General features: G+C 44.8%; 1 pseudogene; it reads left to right on the top strand.

Moving 5' to 3' along the window:
* Positions 1–4,528: 4,528 nt before the first annotated feature.
* LOC102407894 lies at positions 4,529–15,978 on the top strand (annotated as a pseudogene).
* The last annotated feature ends 5,971 nt before the right edge of the window (positions 15,979–21,949 follow it).

Raw genomic sequence — 21,949 nt, 5'->3', positions numbered from 1 at the left:
CCCCCACTTTGGGTGCTGGGAGCAGGCCGTACCCTGCTCTCTCTTGAGCCCTTGGGAGAAGAAGTTATAGAGCCATGACTGTCTTACTCTGTCTTGCTTCAGGCACCCAGGGGTGGGGTGGGTGGGGCAGGGTGTATGCTGTCTCTGGCCTTATTCCTCACCTGCACCTGGAACAGTCAAGGCATCATCTGGATCCACAGTCAGGTCTGTGCTCTGCCATTTACTGGCCGAGTGACCTTGGCATGTTCTTTGACCTCATTCAGCCTTATCCTTTGCATCTGTCAGTGGGGACCGGGATGCTTGCTTCCTTCCACCTGTTGTGGGGTGGGAGTAGAGGAGGCGGTTCCGGTGAGGCAAGAAGCAAGAATTTGGTGCAGAGTTGGTGGATAATAAACAGTAGCTTCGGAGCTTCCTTGGTGGCTCAGTAGTAAAGAATCCACCTGTCAACTCAGGAGACTCAGGTTTCACCCCTGATCCTGCTCAATCCCACATGCTGCAGGGCAACTAAGCCTGTGTGCCACAACTACTGAGCCTGTGCTCTAGAGTCCAGGAGCCACAACTACTGAAGTCTTCATGTCCTAGAGCCTGTGCTCCACAACAACAGAAGCCGCCGCAATGAGAAGCCTGCGCATCACAGCCAGAGAGTAGCCCCTGCTCGCCACAACTAGAGAAAGCCTGTGCAGCAACGAAAACCCAGCACAGCCAAACATAAATTTAAAAAGTAAATAAACCGTAGCTTCCAACTCTGAGCTTAGTCAGAGCCTGACCTGGGGGAGAGCACTCTTACCCTCTGAGAGGCCATTCAGCAGACGCCACTCTGAGGACTGAGAACGAGCTTTTCCAGGCTGACCATTTCCTCTGACTAATGACGTGCTTGCCTGGCTTTCCACACCCTCAGAGATCCTCACTGTACATCCCTGTTGGCATTAAATTCCAGAGACAAATGCAGGGCTTGGCAGCCTGGGAGTCAGGAGCAGGTGTGCAGAAAGGGAATGGAAATGCATATTAATGAAGGAAATTGGAAGGCTAATAAAGAATTCCATTCGTGAGGATCTACCTGAAACACAAAGCACCCTTTGACCAATCTCCCAGGGCCCAATTAGACCACCACTCTAGTGACCTTGATTCTGAGATGCAAGTATGCTTTCCTCCGAGGCTTAGAGAAGAAAGGAGAGAAAGAGGGAGGAAGGGGGGAAAAGAAGAGAGGAAGAGATGGGGAAGTGGATGGGAGGAGAGGGGAGGGGAGGAGAAGGGAGAGGCACAGAGAAGGGAAGAAGAGCAGATGGGAAAATCCATGCTTCTCTGCCCAGAAGACACATTCATTGTTTCTGGTGAACTACCTCAAAAGGCTGATTGTTGTCCTATTAAGGTAATTACCTGTTATATCCTATGGAAATGAAGGGTTTGGGTGGGAGGGCTCATTCCTTTCTATACATTCCCCACCAGTGGTCAGTAGACATCTTTGTTAGTTCTCGCCACCACTCTCCAGGGGACAAGCCCGTTGCCTTCAAGCGAAGAAGCCATTAGAGATGGGGAACTGTGGTTCTTAGAAAATTTCCCTATCACCTATGGTTGGTTCTGGAAGGATAAGCCCCTGTAGGAAACATGAGGTCCCCTAAGCCCACCTACATCTGGTCAGGCCAGCCATCAGCAGCAACCTGGTGACCCATTGGAGAGCCCTGGGGTCAGTGGCCCTGGCCTTGGAAACCAAGAGGAGAAGCCTCAAGGCTGTAAGAGACTTGGTTCCAGGAAGCACTGCAGAAACAAACAAATAAAACAAGATTGATTCATGAGTGAATCAATTCCCTCTGGTGCCCGAGATGGGTCAGCTAAAGGCTCATCACCTCCATGATGCTCCCTACGTCTCCTTGCAAGTCCGTGCCATTCTTGTCTCTACATGTGTCTGCCTCCTCCACTGCCCGGGGACCTCCCGGGTGGCAAAGACCCTGCCTTATTCACTTTGGAGTCCCAGGCAAACAGTAGGTGATCAAAAGTTTTGTAGGACAAGTCAATGCGCTCCCATGGGCACATGAGACGTGTCTAATACCATGTACACATAGGGAGGAAAATAACCATCTTCAAAGATTCCACTCCCCCAAATCCTCTATGCCAGCCTGCATCTTGTCAACAGCCATGATTCAATTCAGGCCTGGAGTCCTGGGAGGGGATCTCCTTCCAGCTGGCTTCTCGCCCTGAGGTAGATGGGCCAGGCTGGTGGGAGGGAGGGCTCTCCTTCTGGGAGGGGTGGTGTGCTCTGCTGAAGAGACAGTGCATGAATGCAATCACCCCCTTGTCCCTCTCTGGGACTCAGTGCTCCCTTCTCCAAGATAGGAGTGAGTGGACCAGACCATATCTAGGTGTCCTTTCACCATCGGCTGGTCTCTGTACCAACCAGGGCCACCATGTTCACTGATGAAGGTCACACTGGGTACAAAAGTTACCCAACTGAGGAAGCAGGTCACTCTTGGAAATCAGCATACACTCCATCTCCTTCCCTGGTGCGTCAGAGGTAAAGAATACACCTGCCAATGTAGGGGACATGGGTTCTATCCCTGGGTCAGGAAGATCCCGTGGAGCAGCTAAGCCCTCATATCACAACTATGGAGCCTACGTGCCACAAGTACTGAAGCCTGCGTGCTCTGCAACAAGAGAAGCCACCACAATAAAGAGCAGCTCTCACTCACTGCAACCAGAGAAAGCCCAAGTGCAGCAACAAAGACCCATCACAGCCTTAAATAAATAAATAAACTAAGGGAAAACAGCCTGGCAGGAGAAGGCAGAACCATGCCTGAGAGTCTCTGGGAAGTTCCTGGAGGGGAGACGTTGCATCTACTGTTTTTTGTTTTCTTTTGTTTTGTCTGTGCCCCACATCATGTGGGATCTTAGTTCCCCAACCAGGGATCAAACTCATGCCCCCTGCAGTGGAAGCTCAGAGTCTTAACCACTGGACAGCCAGGGAAGTCCTGAGACATTGTATCTAATTGGCCTCAAGAGCTCCAGGACCTAGTATAGGCCTTGATACAAATGAACAAACCTCTGCTCAGCCTAAAGCCAGAACAGTGCCTGGAGGAAAATTCCACCTGCAGGACCTGAAGGATGCAGAGAAGAAACTGCAGGAGCAGGCAGGCATCTGGGAGGTTGGAATGGGCACGGGACTGGGGCTTCTCAGTTTATAAAAAGTACTTTTTCTGTCCCCCTCACCCCTGCTCTTCCTGCAGCCAGAGGATCAGGGGTATGCATGTCTCAATTGTAATTTATTAGAGAGGAGCTCAGGGAAGTCTGTGGACTTGTGCACCCAGTCAGAATCAGAGCTGGAACTTGGACCACCTCCTTCTGGATCCCAAACCCTGTGGAGGGGGGCAGGTCCCAAGAAAGGAACTGGGGTGTTGTTGAAGAGATGCCTTCTGCCTGTCATCATAACAAATCAGCTTGGGGCAGAACTAGATGAAAGCTACCTCCAGGCCAATTATTTTTCCCACCGAAGAGAAACAGCTCTCCACAGATATAGTCTCGTGCCCCTATTCTCGTCCCTCTCAATTCCCAAGCAGAAGGAGACACGAACAACTCAGCTCAGACCATCCTCGCTCTGTGTCGTGCCTTCCTGCAGCTGAAAGTGTCATCTTTGTGCATCAGCTTGTATCAGGGTTGCAAATTTAGCAGTCACACTCAGAAATGCAAAGAAAACATATTTATTTTCCACAATTGATGTAAGGAAATTCAATCTGATCTAATAATGTATAACAGTCGCTTTAGAGAATTCAGTCTCTTTTGGATAAATGCTTTGTATTTTTCCCCTAGTTTTTGGCTGCGCTGTTTGGCAAGCAGGATCTTTGTTCCCGGAGAAGGGATCAAACCCATTTCCCCTGCAGTGGCAGTGCAGAGTCTTAACCACTGGACTGCCAGGAAAGTCCCATAAATGTTTTGTATTTTTTAATTCTTTTTAATCCCTCTTCACCTTGCTTGGCTTCCCTGGTGGCTCTGAAGGTAAAGAATCTGCCTCCATTGTAAGAGACCCTGGCTCAATCCCTGGGTCAGGAAGATCCCCTGGAGAAGGAAATGGCAACCCACTCCAGTATTCTTACCTGGAAAATCCCATGGACAGAAGAGCTTGGCAGGCTACAGTCCATGGGATCACGGAGTTGGACACAACTGAGCGACTTTCACTTCCTTCACCTTGCTTATCTCCAGGATGGCATCTAGCTATATGAGAGAGCTCGTTTGTGTGACCGTGATGCTGCCACGGTCCATTCCAGCTCTACTGATCTCTATGAGGATGCCCCTGTCCACCTGATTGCCAGGAGCCCAGATGGCACCTGAGGCTGATTTGTATCCTCTTGGGTTCTGTCTGGGCTCAGTAGTCCTGCTGCCTTGATTCCAGCTCAACCTTCTCCAGGATTGCATGTCCAGGAGGTCTAGCTGTGATGTCTGGCGACTGCTTTATTTATTTGGCTGTGCCAGATCCTAATTGCAGCACGTGGGATCTGGTTCCTGACCAGGGATTAAACCCTAGGCCCCCTGCATTGGGAGCATGAGTCCTAACCCCTGGAACAGCAGGAAGTCGTACCTAGCCAGCTCTTGGTCAGGATGGCCTGCCCTCCAGCCCGCAGCTCTAGCACTCCCTCACCACAACGCATCAATATCTTTCTCCCCAGGTAAACCTCCCAGCCAACTCCATCCATCTCTGATCTTTTAGGGGCACCAGGAAACAATGGACAGTGTTCCTGCCCCCTACCCAGCAGCTGAGGAAGCCTCTGGAGTCTTAGCTAGGAGGGTTCCCACTTCAGCTGGGAAAGTTAGAACACACCTCTTTCTCTACTGACTTCCTGCTTCCGACCCTCTCCTTCCTCCCACAGTTCTTTGTGGCCAGAAGGGGCGACTTCTCCTTTCTTCTTCCTTTGATGGAGACACCACTTATTCTGTATTTCTACAGGAGGCACTTGCCCTCCCCTCTCCTGTATGCTTTGATGGAGGAATGGCTGCCAGTACACGTGGTGTCTGGGTGAGAGAGATGAAAAACACATCAGTCTGGTACTTCTGGAAGATGACCTCACTGCACAAGAACACCAGCTCCTTGGGCCAAGCTTCCAGACCCGGCCGAAGACCTCTCTTCCGGCCACAGATGCTCTTAACATCACAGAGATAGGTGAGCAGAGGGAAATGGAAATCTCTTAGACCCAAAAGAGAATTGATGTTTTATAGCAAAGTGAATATTTGTTCTAATGCAGAGCAAAAAGCAAACTTTCAAGTTTGGTCAAGGGAGCCTTGTGGCTGAAATCTGAACCTCGAGCCCTTAAAGACACAGACTGACCTTGAAAAATGTTCCTTTTCCAGGAACATTTTGCTGGCAGCATTTGGGGCAAAATGCTCAATACCTGGCAATATCTGAGGTGTCCAGCCTGAGTGTTTGACATAGCAGGCTCATCTGCCAAGGTTGAGCCTTTGGTTTCCATATGGAATGAGAGCAATCTGGTTCCAAGACCACAGGCTGGCTCCCAGGGGTGGGCGAGTTGGAGCAGGAGTCTGAGCTTTTGGTGTCAATGGAAAACAATATGAGTGAGTGTGGCTGACTCAGCACTGTAACTTATCTCTTTGGGAAAAACAAAAATGTATCTTAAAGCTCACATTTTACCAGTGTAAGGACTATGGTTCATAAACCTCCTGAATCTGCCAACACATCAACAAAATGTGTGTGAGAGAGAGAGAGAGAGTGAGGGATGGAGGGGTGTCATTGCTTTTTTTGTTTTGTTTTCCAAACACTCAAAGAAATATTTGACTTGTATCAGCATACGATGGAATGAATTTAGCGCAGGGATGTGGTGACGCTAGTGAATATGAACAGGAGGAAATAGCTAATAATAGGAATTAATGAAATAGATGCCAAAATCTGTAATAGAATCAACAAAGCAAAATAGTGGTTCTTTGCAAGCTCTAATGAAATTGCTATCTTTCTATATATGCATGCATGCATGTTAAGTTGCTTCAGTTGTGTCCAACTCTTTGTGATCCCATGGATTGTATAGCCTGCCAGGCTCCTCTGTCCATGGGATTTTGTCTATCCACTCCAGAATGTCATTTCCTTCTTCAGGGGATCTTCCTGATGCAGGGACTGAACCTGCACCTTTTATGGCTCCTGCTTTGGCAAGTGGGTTCTGTACCACTAGTGCCACCTGGGAAACCCCGTCTTTCTGTACGAAAGTGAAAATGTTAGTCACTCAGTCATGTCCAACTCTGCGACCCCATGAACTGTAGCCTGCCAGGCTCCTCTGTCCATGGGATTCTCCAGGCAAGAATACTGAAGTACCCTGGGTCTCCTTCATTGCAGGCAGATTCTTAACTGTCTGAGCCACCAAGGAAACCCATCTTTCTGTATATGTGTCCACAAATTTTTTTTTTATCTTAACTCCCCAATCAGGGATTGAACCAGTGCTGGTAATAATTTAAAAATTAAAAAAAGAAAAATTCTTAGAAGAACAAAATTCACCCAAATTGAACCAAAAGAAATGGAAGACCTACATAAAGAAAATTCCAAACCCAGTTCCAAAGAATTCCATCTCAGTTTACGAGGCCAGTAAACCTGTGATAGAAATCAGAGAACAACGTTACAAGAAAAATCAAATATAAGCCAGACTCTTTATGAATGTAGATGTAAAATTCCTAAATAAAATAAAGTAGTTCAAATCCAGTGACACATGATAAGAATTTTTTTAACTTTAGTAATGCATGGTTGCTTTAACACTCAAAAATCAATTGTCATTATTATTATTTTTCAAAAAAGAGAATGTAAATTTTTAATTCAGAATACAGTTGCAAAACCAGTGATTTAATTCTGAACCTGTGGAAAATATTAAAAATCTCAAAGAAAAAATGAAGTTATAGGAGAGAGGTCATATGATCATTTCAAGTATGTGCAGGAAAAGTATTTGATGAAATGCAATATCTGTTTATGTTAAAAACCTTTATAAAGATAGGAATGAAAGAAGACTTCCTTAATCTGATCAAAGTTATCTATGAAAAGTCTGTCGCAGTCATTACAATTACAGAGCTCTCCCCTGATATTGATAGCATCAGAGTTTCTTGCTACCTTCAGTTGACTCAACACTTCACAGGAGATTCTCAATAAGAAGATAAAGGAATTAGAAAGGAAAGAAAAAAATTATGCTTAGTCATAGATGGCCTGATCATGTAAGACGAATCCAGAGAAAACAGCTCTTTTCCTTGACTTAGTAAGTACGCTTGGCCCCATCCAATCTCCCTTGTCTGGCCCCTGGGCCCAGGCTTCCAGATCAGTTGCTTTCTGGAATGCCATCACGGTGAGGAAAAGGAGGTGATGAACCATGCTCTGACTTGGAAATCTTTTGCATGATGTAACCTGCATCACCTGCAGTCACATGTCTTTGGACAAAGCTTGTGACACAGCCACTCCTCGGTTCAACAGGGTAGGGTATGTCATCCTCCTGCAGGGAAGGGCATGGCAGAGGGGGACTGATGATGTTGCCTGTCTTAAGAGTGAAAGGCAAATGAGTGGAGGACAGAGAAAGAAGCTGGGAGAGGTACAGGTGTGGTGGCAGGTTACAAGAAACCAGGATTGCAGAAGAAAAGAAGCAAGTGAAAGCTTCCAGTGCAGAGTTCCCAAAAGAGCAGGTAGGTCTCATCTTCATCTTTATAGTATTTGTTTGCTTTGCTATAACCTACTCCTAATTCTGGAACATCTAAGTCCAACACATACTTAAATGCTTTGTGTGTTTTTGCAGGAAATCAGGAAAAGGAGATGAATTTCCTACTTGAGTGCACAACGCAGGGAAGAGACCAACCATGGGAGGAAGAAACCCATGAGAACAGAAGTTGAGCAAAAGCAGAAAACTAGAGAAGGACATGACTGAGAATTTATGCCCCTGGGAGTTCTCAGAAATCTAGAGAGGGGCATTGGAATTCCCATGGATATGGAATTAGAGGCTTGAACTAATTTCTCTACATCTCAGCCTTCTTGGCTAAGATCCAGGCTACATCTATGACAAGCGTGCATTTCTTAAATTGTAACCTAATTAGCAAATATTATGGTTGTTATAAGAACTCCAGGCATAGACGTCAGGTGTGAGACAGCTAAAGCCAGGCAGGTACATGGAGGAATGGTGTTCTGCTGAGTTTTTCTTAGTGTTGCCACAAAGTTACTCAGGAGATCATTAAATATTTTTAACCCCTGTGTATTGCAAAGAGTTGGATTTTTTTTTTTAGCTAATAAAGGCAATGGAATTAATAAATATCACCCAAAATTTTACTTCAAATCTCAGAGACATAATTTTTGATGTTAAATATAAGCAATTCTCTAAGAAAAAAAAAAGGCTCAAGATAAAGATTTAACCCAGAGGCAACATCACTGTAGGGTATCACCCCCACACAGGGACTTCAATCAGTTCCACGACATCAGCAAGAACTGTATACCAATGCATACACTGAAATGAGAGCATTTAAAATGCGTTGACACATAAACCAATGCAAATGAGAACGCACAAGTCTACACAAAGTCTTTGCCATCTAGAGCTGATGCAGATGGTGACTGATGCCACAAAATTAAAAGATGTTCACTCCTTGGAAAGAAAGTTATGATAAACCTAGACAGTGTAGCTGGAGAAGGCAATGGCACCCCACTCCAGTGCTCTTGCCTGGAACATACCATGGACGGAGGAGCCTGGTGGGCTGCAATCCATGGGGTCGCTAAGAGTCAGACACAACTTCACTTTCACTTTTCACTTTCATGCATTGGAGAAGGAAATGGCAACCCACTCCAGTGTTCTTGCTTGGAGAATCCCAGGGATGGGGGAGCCTGGTGGGCTGCCGTCTATGGGGTCACACAGAGTCGGACACGACTGAAGCGACTTAGCAGCAGCAGCAGCAGACAGCATAGTAAAAACCAGAGACATCACTTTGCTGACAAAGGTCTGTATAGTCAAAGCTATGGTTTTCCCAGTAGTCGTGTACGGATGTGAGAGTTGGACCAAAAAGAAGGCTGAGTGCCACAGAATTGATGCTTTTGAGTTGTGGTGCTAGAGAAAATTTTTAAGAGACCCTTGGACACAAGGAGATCAAACCAGTCAATCCTAAAGGAAATCAACCCTAAACATTAATTGGAAAGACTGATGCTGAAGCTCCAATACTTTGGCCACCTAATGGGAAGAACTGACTCACTGGAAAAGACCCTGATGATGGGAAAGATTGAACACAGGTGAAGGGGGTGACAGAGGATGAAATTGTTGGATGGCATCGCCGACTCAATGGACATGAGCTTGGGCAAACTCAGGGAGGTAGTGGAGGACAGGAAAGCCTGGTGTGCTGCAGTACATGGGGTCTCAACGAGTCAAACCTGACTTAGTGACTGGACCATAAGTGAGAAATCAAGCCAACAAGTCTCAAAATGAAATGTGAGGAAATTAAATTTTGCATGGGGCCACCAAGAGACCCCTCCTCTAAATTTGGAAGTTCAACATGTGCCATGTGCCAATGATGCATTTGACATTGCATATCTGTGTGCACCCTTCTGTCAACATACAGACACAGCCTTAGAGCAGGTAAATACTACATCCTCATGTGTTAGTATTCAGTCAGTGGTTTCAGTTCAGTTCAGTTCAGTTCAGTCACTCAGTCATGTCCAACTCTTTGCAACCCCATGAACTGCAGCACGCCAGGCCTCCCTGTCCATCACCAACTCCTGGAGTTTACCCAAATTCATGTCCGTTGAGTTGGTGATGCCATCTAACCATCTCATCCTCTGTTGTCCCCTTCTCCTGCCTTCAATCTTTCCTAGCATCAGGGTCTTTTCAAATGAGTCAGCTCTTCGCATCAGGTGGCCAAAATATTGGAGTTTCAGCTTCATCATCAGTCCTTCCAATGAACACCCAGGACTGATTTCCTTTAGGATGGACTGGTTAGATCTCCTTGCAGTCCAGGGGACTCTCAAGAGTCTTCTCCAACACCACAGTTCAAAAGCATCAATTCTTCTGCACTCAGCTGTCTTTATAGTCCAACTCTCACATGCATACATGACTACTGGAAAAACCATAGCCTTGACCTTTGTTGACAAAGTAATGTCTCTGCTTTTTAATATGCTATCTAGGTTGGTCATAACTTTCCTTCCAAGGAGTAAGCGTCTTTTAATTTCATGGCTGCAATCACCATCTTCAGTGATTTTGGAACCCCAAAAAATAAAGTCAGCCACTGTTTCCCCATCTATTTGCCATGAAGTGCTGGGACCAGGTGCTATGATCTTCATTTTCTGAATGTTGAGTTTTAAGCCAACTTTTTCACTTTCCTCTTTTACTTTCATCAAGAGACTCTTTAATTCTTCACTTTCTGCCATACGGGTGGTGTCATCTGCATACCTGAGGTTATTGATATTTCTCCCAGCAATCTTGATTCCAGCTTGTGCTTCTTCCAATCCAGCGTTTCTCATGATGTACTCTGCATATAAGTTAAATAAGCAGGGTGACAATATACAGCCTTGACGTACTCCTTTTCCTATTTGGAACCAGTCTGTTGTTCCATGTCCAGTTCTAACTGTTGCTTCCTGACCTGCATTCAATGGTTTGGGTTTCCTCAAAGATAAACTTTATTGATACATTGAGGATTTGAGAATAGATGATTTACTTAGGAGGTGATTCCAATATGCATTCATATGAGGGAGGAGGTGAGATGGGAGAGAAAAAGTAGCCAATATGCAGTGTGTTAGAAAGCAAAAAAAACTCTACTGAGATAAGGAGATAGTTGGAGCATAATCCTAACCCAGAAACACAGAGCTGATGTAGAATACTTGTGTCAAGAGTATAAGCAGAAGGGGCAAGGGAGCTGGGGTATTGCTACCCCAAGTGCCTTTGACCATTCATTACATGTTCCTGGAGGCAGAGGACTAATTTTCCAGTACTTCCTCCTTGCCGCAGGCTCTGCCACCTCCAAAGCCCTCAGGCAGAGAGATGCAGAGACTGGCATATATCAGCCATGGTGGACCATAATGTCCTGAACAAAAGAGACACAGTTGGGGTGCTGACAGCCACCTCTGCTTCCACTGCATCTCTTGTCTTCCAAACAGTCTGTTTGTCTGGTCCTTTATGTTCTAGTATGTCTTGCTGACTTTTATGCAGATTTTGACAAGGGCTAGGAAGCCACAATGGTGGGGTCTTGTTCCCCCAGCTTATGTCTTTCATCCTCTGCTCTGCACTGTCTTGTTTCAAGAACTGACATCAGGTGCCTACCAACCAATAGGGTCTGAAGCAGGTGCCACAGAATAACCAAGACAGAAGCTGTAAGTGATCAAAGTGTTTTCCCTCCTGATCCACAAGGAGGAAGATGCCGCTGTAATTAGCCCCACGGTGGAACAACTGTCAGCCAGCCAGCTGCTTCATTCTGCCAACGTCGTCTCCACCCTTATTCTGAGATGCTCACTCCCTGCAGAAGAGCCCCATCTGCTCTCTAGAAAACCCTCATCAGAGACCTTCAGATGTAAATAAAGCCTTGGCTGAAGCAAGCCCCACTCAGAATAGCAAGTATCAAAGAAGCAGATCTACGTGGCTCTGTCTTATCAGCAAGTAAACTGCTGCTACAGCGCCCACCACACCAGCCCTTAGTCATCTCAGGGCAGCACAGAAGCCAGAAAGCCCCAGTCATGAACTTTTATGGTGGATGTTTTCCAAGTGGCTGACCATGCCCCACCCCACTCTTCAGAGGTGGCAAGTGATACACCCAGAATTTGCAAAGGGTTTGAAAAGTGGAAGGTGGCCACAATTCATCTAAGACAGTGATTCTCAACCAGGGGTGTTTTTGCTCCTCCCTGGGGCTTCCCAGGTGTCACAGTGGTAAAAAATCCATCTGCCAATGCAGGAGATTTGGGTTGAAACCATGGGTCAGGAAGATCCCCTGGAGGAGGAAATGGCAATGCACTCCAGTATTCTTGCCTGGAAATCCCATGGACAGAGGAGCCTGGCGGGCTACAGTCCAGGGGGTTGCAGAGAGTAAGACATGACTGAGTGACTGGGAACATGGGCACCCACCAGGAGACACTTGGAAATGGAGACGCCTGGAGAAACAGATGATAGTGGCATCTAGCAGGCAGAAGCCAGGAAAGCTGCTGAGTGTTCCCCAAAGACCTTCTCTCCACACAGCAGACATCTGAGGGTCTGGCTAAGAAGATTCTGGGACTTGGGTTCTCTGTTCCCTGACACTGACAGCTGGAGCGCCATTGCTGGTGTCCCGGCCACCTGGCAATGGTGAGATGGAGGCTTCTCTGTTTGCTGGCTGACATGGCAGACAAGCTCCATGTCAGAGTACCACTTCCCCACAGCAGGGTCATCTCTATGCTTGGGGTTAGAATGAACAATCTGAAAGTTTGGGCACTGAAATCTGGGGATGGTTGACTTGGGACTGTCCTGGTTTTCTTTTTTATGTTTTTTTTTTTTTAATTGGAGGATAATTGCTTTACAACATTGTGCTGGTTTCTGCTATACAGCAATGTGTAAATCAGTTGTGTGTGTGTGTGTGTGTGTGTGTGTATGTGCTCAATCACTCAGTCATGTCCAACTCTTTGCAGCACCATGGACTGTAGCCCACCAGGCTTCTCTGTCCATGGAATTTTTCAGGCACAAATACAGAAGTGGGTTGCCATTTCCTCCTCCAAGGGATCTTCCTGACCCAAGGATTGAAATTGCATCTCTTTCATCTCTTGCTTTGGCAGACAGGTTCTTTACCACTAGCACCACCTGATAATCAGGTATATGTATACATAGATCCCCTCCCTCTCGAGCCTCCCTCCCACCACCACCCCACGTCTGTAGGTTGTCCTAGTTTTAAAAATGAAAGTCCTGCACCCTAGGAACACCCCAAAGAGGGTGTCCCACCTACCTGGGTGAGCGAGGTGGAAGCAGCTGGAGAGAGGAGGGCAGAGCGGAGTTGCTGTCTCTGCTCTTTACTCTGGTTCACTCAGGACAGCCTGTTTCTTCCTAAGAGGGAGAGTTGCTTCTTGGGTTTGGGTCTGGAAGTCCATCCAGGAAACTCAGACTCGATAGTTTCATGCCACATTCTTAGGTTCAACAGGCCTCCTCAGAGCATTGCAACATACATCCCATTCCTGGCCAGGGGTACAGAAGACACTAGACCACAGCTCCTCACCGGAGGACCTCTGGGTCTGGTGATGTGCGAAAATACAGAGACAGTGCCATACAGCAAGAGTTTTGACAGAGGCCTGGGTTGCGAAGGAGATGGAAGAGGCAGTCAGGAAAGGTTTCCTGGAGTTGGTGCCTGAGAATGTGGGTTTAAGGGACAGAGAAATTTGCCAGATAGAAAGGGAGGTTTAAGGAAATATTTTCCTGCTGACGAAACAAGAAGATAAAAACATTGAGAAGCCTTGGCGATGCTTAAGAGTAGAGAGAAGTGTGATTCTCTTTGGCCATGAAATGAAAGTACATCTGTATATTTAGAATGTGGGCTTACAAGTTTTTCAGATGGATCTTCAGCTACTGCCCCATTTTTCTTTTTCATAACCTCCGCTTTAGGGTAGCAATACAGAGATTATTATTCCAGTTCACATTTGGGGGAGCTGGCCCCACAGATTTAAGCAATGTGTGCAGCTCACATGTCTGGTTAAAGTCTCCAGGGCTTTTTTTTTTTTTTAGTTTTGATAATCTTATAAATGATTTTAATTTTACCATAAGCATGCATTTCTTTTGTAAAACTAAATAAGGCAAATAAACAGCAATGTGAAATCTGGAAAAAATGGTATAGACGATCTTTCCTGCAAAGCAGAAATAGAGACTCAGACGTAGAGAACAAACATATGGACACTAAGTGGGAAGAGAGGGCTGGGATGAATTAGGAGTTTGGGATTGACATGTACACTACTATGTAAAAAATATATATAACTAATGAGAACCTACTGTATAGCTCAGGGAACTCTACTCCATGCTCTGTCGTGACCTGAATGGGAAGGAAATCCAAAATAGAGGGGATGTATGTATACATATAGCTGCTTCACTTTGCTGCACAGACGGTCTCCAAGTTTTGACCTTGAGGGAGGCTGCTGAGGGCAATGAGGATCTCCTGGACTTTGGAACTAGAAAGACCTTGCAGGATTTCTTGACTTATTAACTCCATGAACTAAAGCAAAATTCTGAGTCACAGTTCTCTCTTGGAAATCCAAAACAGAGGGGACATATGTATACATATGGCTGATTCACTTAGCTGCACAGCAGAAACTAACACAACATTGTAAAGCAACTATACTCCAATAAAAAGAGAGAGAGAAAAAACAAAAAAACATGATCTCTATAAGTTTGAGTTCTTAATTATGAATTTCAAAGGATAAGTTTATTGTCAGACTGAAGTTTTCCACTGTTAAGATCTTTTTTTGTGGTTTTGCTTGCTTGTGTTTCTACAACTTGATTCTCAGTGTGCTCAAACTAATTAAACAACCTTTCTTCAAGGATGAGAAAGCCGACATGCTTTTGAGGGGATGCTAATTACACTTGATATCTCCTTTAATAATATGAGATTAAAAAGAACTGAAAGTAAGGTCTTTAAGTGCACAAGACAACCATGGCATTGACACACCGATCTAGACTGGATCTGTAGACTTGTTTACTTGGATCCTATCTTTGTGGGGTGTTTATATATATATATATATATATATTGAAACCAAGGAGCAGAAGATGTTATCAGTGACGAGCCATTTCAAATTGGATCATGTTTTTCTACAGGTATATTGGGCTGGGGTTTTCTTATGTGCCCTGCAGTGTTCCACTCCTATGCCATCTCATCTGCACCAGATTCTTGCCCTAAAATTTTCCATTTTAGTCTCAATCTGTATTCATGCTTTGCTCCAAATACAAACTGAATTCTAGGCCTTTCTTTTGAAAGCCCTGGAGTAGTATGTATTCTCTATAACTGGACAATTTTTTGCAGCTGTGTTCCACTGTATTTTGTCCTGAGGGGTGGTTGCCTTCCGCTGTCCACGATCATTTATGGACCAACCGTTAGCTGAACGTCTCAGCCCTTTTTGTCTACAGCACCTGGACCTGTCGAACTCTGTGATCGATGTGTCTACCCTGCAAGGCCTTCTGTCTCACTGCTCCAAGTTGCAGAATCTTAGCCTGGAAGGCCTCCGACTTTCAGATCCCATTGTTGATAATCTTGCTCAGAACACACATTTACTACAACTAAACATTTCTGAGTGTTCTGGATTCTCTGAATCTGCCCTGAAGACTTCGCTGAGCAGTTCTTCCAGATTGGATGAACTGAACCTCTATGATTTCACTGAAAAGCATGTACAGGTAGCTGTTGCACATGTATCAGAGACCATCACCCAGCTGAATCTCAGTGAGTACCGAAAGAATCTGCAGAGATCAGATGTCTCTACCTTAGTTGGAAGATGTCCCAATCTTGTCCACCTAGACTTAAGCGATAGTGTCATGCTGAAAAATGACTGCTTTCCAGAATTTTACCTACTCAACTACCTCCAACACCTATCACTCAGTCGATGCTATGACATAACACCTGAAACTTTACTTGAACTTGGAGAAATTCCCACATTAAAAACACTACAAGTCTTTGGAATTGTGGCAGATGGTACCCTTCAACTGTTAAAGGAAGCCCTCCCTCATCTACAGATTAATTGCTCCCATTTCACCACCATCACCAGGCCGACCATTGGCAACAAGAAGAACCAAGAGATATGGGGCATCAAATGCCGACTGTCACTGGAGAAGCCCAGTTGTCTATGAAGCCTCTATTGCAAGATGGTGTCTCTTCTTTTCTTTGAACAGGGAAAGTAAGCAGGAAGCCCAGTTGTGGAGAGCTCAGCTATTTTTATTCTTGGTTTTCTGTTGCCTTCCTTCTACAAGTATATTAGAGAACCATTGGAGACAGAAAACTATGAGGTGTTGCTTTTTAGAAATGACTATGAAAGCTTTTATCACTGCTATACCCTTAAGAGCCTAAGCTCTATGCTTTTTGAAATTTTAGGGAGAGTGAGCCTATGATTTCAGGATACCTTAAATAGCAAAATTTGAACCATGTCTTCCAAGTGCCATTCTTCATAATCTATTTAGAATCAAGCTTAAAAATCACCACCAGCAAATCATTTTCGTAGCCTATATGGCAACTGAACATTCTTCTATTTAATGTTTCAGCACTGCTTTATTATAAGACATAGGTTGCAAAAAATAATAAGCTATTTGTATTGTAAGCTGAAAAGAATGAGAATCATAGAGTAGATCTGTAGCAATCTCTTCTGAGGATGGCAAGAAAAATAGACATTTCAACTGCACCTTTAGATTCGCAATCAGGTTGATGGAAACAAATAGCCCCAGGTCATTCACCTTAAAATCTAAATAAAGAAACAAACAATCAGCCAACCAGAGGTGTAGAATTGGTATAGAATTTAAAGGCTCAAGAGACAGTTTTCTATGACAGTTAACCAGGGGTATCCTCTAATGCACATTAATGAAGTCTCCTTTATGTACAGTTGGGAAGGTCCCCTGGAGGAGGAAATGGCAACCCACTCCAGTATTTTTGCCTAGAGAATCCCATGGACAGAGGAGCCTGGAGGGCTACAGTCCATGGGGTCACAAAAAGTCAGACACGACTGAGCGACTAATACTTAATACTTCCTCCGTATTAATACCCATCTGGACCCATGAGGGAGAATTTATAGCCCTTGTGAGGAAAAAAATCTCTTCTTACTTCTGGTCAGTTCTAAAAACTTGATCCCTTAGTTGCTCAATCCCAGGCCTGCCTGGGAACACTGTTAACCAGTCTTTCGGCCAGTATGGTCAGAACAGGAAGGTATAATCATTCATGCCCATGGCTTTTGTGTTACCATAGCAACCATTTTGTATGTCAATCATCTGTCAACATCTCTCTCCCCTAGAGGTTGTATACTCTTAAGAACACCAGTGAGGTATTCCATTTTTTCATTCCTAGCACCAACACAGAGACCAACACAGAATAGACACTTGGAGTTTGTTGAGTGAATGAGGAAAGGCATTTGTGTTCAAGAAGATGTACATCATGAAGATGTACCATGTTATTCATCTCTGCATCTTATTGACTAGCATAGCACCTGGCTGGGATACAAACATGAATGCCTTCTGAACCAGGAAGATGGTTAAAATGAATGAAGACCATTTTAGAGTGGTGGGATGTTCAGAGCAGGAGGCCACCTGCCCTTCTAAAAAGGAGAAAGAAGGCATTCTCTGGTGGTCTACTGGCTCAGATTCCTTGCTCCAGGAGGCCCAGGTTTGATCCTTGGTCAGGGAACTTGATCCTGCATGCCTCAACTAAGAGTTCAAAAGCCACAACTAAAAAATCCTGCAAGCTGCATCTAGGACCCTGCACAGTCAAATAAATAAATACTTTTTTAAAAAATAAAGAGAAAAATGGCCCTCAGCTCCTGCTGATTGTTGGCCCCTAAAAACACAGGCCCACTGTGGCCAAATCATCTTTTTCTTTTTCAAGAAAATAAAGAAATTTCCCTGTACACACACATCCTATCGACTGGTCTGCTCTGTGCCTCCAGCAGCTGATCCACAGTTCAGGTCAGTTCAGTTCAGTCACTCAGTCATGTCCGACTCTTCGTGACCCCATGGACCACAGCACACCAGGCCTCCCTGTCCATCACCAACTCCCAGAGTTTACTCAAACTCATCTCCATTGAGTTGGTGATGCCATCCAACCATCTCATCCTCTGCCTTTCCCTTCTCCTCCTGCCTTCAATCTTTCCCAGCATCAAGGTCTTTTCAAATGAGTCAGTTCTTCACAGCAGGTGGCCAAAGTATTGGAGTTTCAGCTTCAACATCAGTACTTCCAATGGATACTCCGGACTGATCTCCTTTAGGATAGGCTCGTTGGATCTCCTTGTCATCCAAGGAACTCTCAAGAGTCCTCTCCAACACCACAGTTCAAAAGCATCAATTCTTCTGCTCTCAGCTTTCTTTATAGTCCAACTCTCACATCCATACATGACTACTGGAAAAACCATAGCCTTGACTAGACAGACCTTTGTTGGCAAAGTAATGTCTCTGCTTTTGAATATGCTATCTAGGTTGATCATAATTTTCCTTCCAAGGAGTAAGTGTCTTTTAATTTCATGGCTGCAGTCACCATCTGCAGTGATTTTGGAGCCCCCAAAAATAAAGTCAGCCACTGTTTCCACTGTTTCCCCATCTATTTGCCATGAAGTGATGGGACCAGATGCCATGATCTTAGTTTTTGAGTGTTGAGTTTTAAGCCAATGTTTTCACTCTCCTCTTTCACTTTCATCAAGAGGCTCTTTAGTTCTTCACTTTCTGCCATAAGGGTGGTGTTATCTGCATATCTGAGGTTATTGGTATTTCTCCCGGCAATCTTGATTCCAGCTTGTGCTTCATGCAGCCCAGCATTTCTCATGATGTACTCTGCATATAAGTTAAATAAACAAGGTGACAATATACAGCCTTGACATATTCCTTTCCTGATTTGGAACCAGTCTGTTGTTCCATGTCCAGTTCTAACTGTTGCTTCCTGACCTGCATACAGATATCTCAAGAGGCAGGTCAGATGGTCTGGTGTTCCCATCTCCTGAAGATTTTTCCACAGTTTATTGTGATCCACACAGTCAAAGGCTTTGGCATAGTCAATAAAGCAGAAGTAAATGTTTTTCTGGTACTCTCTTGCTTTTTTGATGATCCAGCAGATGTTGGCAATTTGATCTCTGGTTCCGCTGCCTTTTCTAAAACCAGCTTGAACATCTGGAAGTTCACGGTTCATGTATTGCTGAAGCCTGGCTTGGAGAATTTTGAGTATTACTTTACTAGCATGTGAGATGAGTGCAATTGAGCAGTAGTTTGAGCATTCTTTGGCATTGCTTTTCTTTAGGATTGGAATGAAAACTGACATTTTCAAGTCCTGTGGCCACTGCTGAGTTTTCCAAATTTGCTGGCATATTGAGTGCAGCACTTTCACAGCATCATCTTTTAGGATTTGAAATAGCTCAACTGGAATTCCATCACCTCCACTAGCTTTGTTCATAGTGATGCTTCCTAAGGCCCACTTGACTTCACATTCCAGGATGTCTGGCTCTAGGTGAGTGATTACACCATCGTGATTATCTGGGTCGTGAAGATCTTTTTTTGTACAGATTTTCTGTGTATTCTTGCCACCTCTTTTTAATATCTTCTGCTTCTGTTAGGTCCATACCATTTCTGTCCTTTATTGAGCCCATCTTTGCATGAAGTGTTCCCTTGGTATCTCTAGTCTTTCCCCATTCTGTTGTTTTCCTCTATTTCTCTGCACTGATCACTGAGGAAGGCTTTCTTATCTCTCCATCCACAATTGGCTAATGACTAAGAGGCAAGGATCCCAGGTGCTATGTCATCCCAGCTTAAACGGTGACTTGGTCCTGGGACCACCCCTCCAACCCCTTCCCTGAGCTGCCTGCATTTCCATAGAGTTTGCCCTGGCTCCAGAAGCGTGGACTCCAGGGGATTCCCATCTCTCTTCCCCTCTCTCAGAGTCTATGAGTAGTTTACATCATTGTTCTAATCCAGGGCATAACACCCGGGCTTCTAGTCCCTTAAGACCAGCTGCAGCTTTATAAGCTAGCAGGCTATATTTCAAAGCTGGTTCCTGAAGTTAAAGTGTATCTTCTGCATCAGAACATATGTCTACTGTATCCATTTGTGAAGCCCTCATTCCAGTGGATGGACCCTTGCTGGATATCCACCAACAGCCTTGTTTGTGGTGGTGGTTGTTGTTCAGTTGCTAAGTCATGTCTGACTTTTTGTACCACATGGACTGCAGCACACATACCAGGCCTTCCTATTCCTCACTGTCTCCAGGAGTTTGCCCAAGTTCATGTCCATTGAGTTGGCGATGCCATCCTACCATCTCATCCTTTGCTACCCTCGTCTCCTGCCCTCAGTCTTTCCCAACATCAGGGTCTTTTCCAATGAGATGGCCGTTTGCATCAGGTGGCCAAAGTATTGGGGCTTCAGGTTCAGCACCACTCCTTTTAATGAATATTGAGGGTTTATCTGTGTGTTAGGTGGGCCCAGTTGTAAGATGAATGTGTGTGTTCACTGTTGGCAAGTTGATGCCTCAAAGACCCCCTTGTGCTCTGAGACACAAAATCTCTCTCTTATTAAAGCCGAGGGCAGACCTCTTCATGTCACAAGCATTCCCAAGGAATCAGAAGCTACTGATGTGTATCAGCAATTTAAATGGTTTTGTCTATAGGCATTAAGTTGCAATTATCTGCATTAAATTCATTAACTATTGTACCACCTAATTATCCCAGTTTGCAAAGGTTTGAAACTTCACAGTCTTTCCCTTCCTAAGCAAAATCATTTTGCACGGGCCATGTATCTGTCTCCATGCCTCGCCAGTGCTTCCAGGTGACAGGCATGCAGGGTCATGGCAGAATGGCCTTGGAAGCTCAGGAACTGACTCAACCTGAACAGGGGAGAAACAATTAAAGGAAGGCAGCCTGGGGTCCAGAGACACCAGAGGGGCTGTACCATCCTGGCTCTTGCCTTCAGATCAAGCCCAGCTTCCCTCTTCCCTGGACTCTTGATACATTTAAGCCTGGCTACCACCCCAGCAGTCCCGTGTGCTGTGAGGACCTTCACATCAGAAGTAAAGACCTATGAGTAACCTTCACAGGATATGGAAAAATGATTGGGAAAGTCTATATGCCCAGCTGTTCATTTTTTAAAAAAATCATTAATGGCAGTAAGGATGTCTACAATATAGTAATAACAGAACTGGAGAAAATAGAACTGACTGTTGAAAATTAATTTAACTTGAATAAATTTGTAGTCCACAAATAAGCTACAGATAACTAAAACTGGGGGAGGGGGAGGGAAGGTGAAGTAAAATAAAGTAGCATCAAAACCCAGATTTTTACCAATGAAGAAAGGGCTGAGAAAGGACAAAGAGAAAGAAGCCAAACCTGTAAAAATCTTTCATCAGCTTTGAAGGGGAGTTAAAAGTTGTGCTTGTTTAGAAAGATTAAAAAAGATGATTGTAGCTTTAAGAAGGTTCATGGAATGTCTCATTCATTGATTGTAAATGAGTTTTTAAGAATCAGAGAGTTACTTTTTAAAATTCTATAAGACAGAAAATGAAGTATAAAACAATTATTCATCAAAACACACATCAAAACTCAAAAGGAGGACAAGTAGACATAAAGTGGGATGACAGATGGTAAACACAGTGTGGTGTTTATAAAAATGAATGTAAGTAGAGACTTCCCTGGTGGTCCAGTGATTAGCCATGCTTCCAATGTAGGGGGCATGGGTTCAATCCCTAATTGGGGAACTAAGATTCTACATGTGTTGTGGCATGGCAAAAAAAAAGTAAGTGGCCTATCAAGCTATTTAAGTGTTTTTCCCCCGCCTCTTTTTGGCCCTGCTACTTGGCTTGTGGGACCTTAATCCCCTGATCAGCAACTGAACCTAGGCCACGGCAGAGTGCAGGGTCCTAACCACAGGACTGCCAGAGAATTCTCTGCTGCTGCTAAGTCGCTTCAGTCGTGTCTGACTCTGTGCGACCCCAGAGATGGCAGCCCACCAGGCTCCCCCGTCCCTGGGATTCTCCAGGCAAGAACACTGGAGTGGCTTGCCATTTCCTTCTCCAATGCATAAAAGTGAAAAGTGAAAGTGAAGTCGCTCAGGTTGTCTACTTGAAAGTTACACAGCCGTGTCTGACTCCTAGTGACCCCATGGACTGCAGTCTACCAGGCTCCTCTGTCCATGGGATTTTCCAGGCAAGAGTACTGGAGTGGGGTGCCATTGCCTTCTCCAGGGAATTCTCTAAAGGTTGTATTTGTTTAAAAGTTTCTGTTAAGTTGCCCATAAGATATGTTTCTTCAGCAGATAAAGATTCTAGAAGTTAAAAATGAATTCATGGACCAGAATACACCTGTCAAATTCAAACC

The sequence above is a fragment of the Bubalus bubalis genome, chromosome 20 (genome assembly GCF_019923935.1).
Source record: "Bubalus bubalis isolate 160015118507 breed Murrah chromosome 20, NDDB_SH_1, whole genome shotgun sequence".
Taxonomy (NCBI): Eukaryota; Metazoa; Chordata; class Mammalia; order Artiodactyla; family Bovidae; genus Bubalus; species Bubalus bubalis.
Note: the sequence above shows the minus strand (reverse complement) of the source record. Positions and strands in the feature narration are given on the sequence as shown.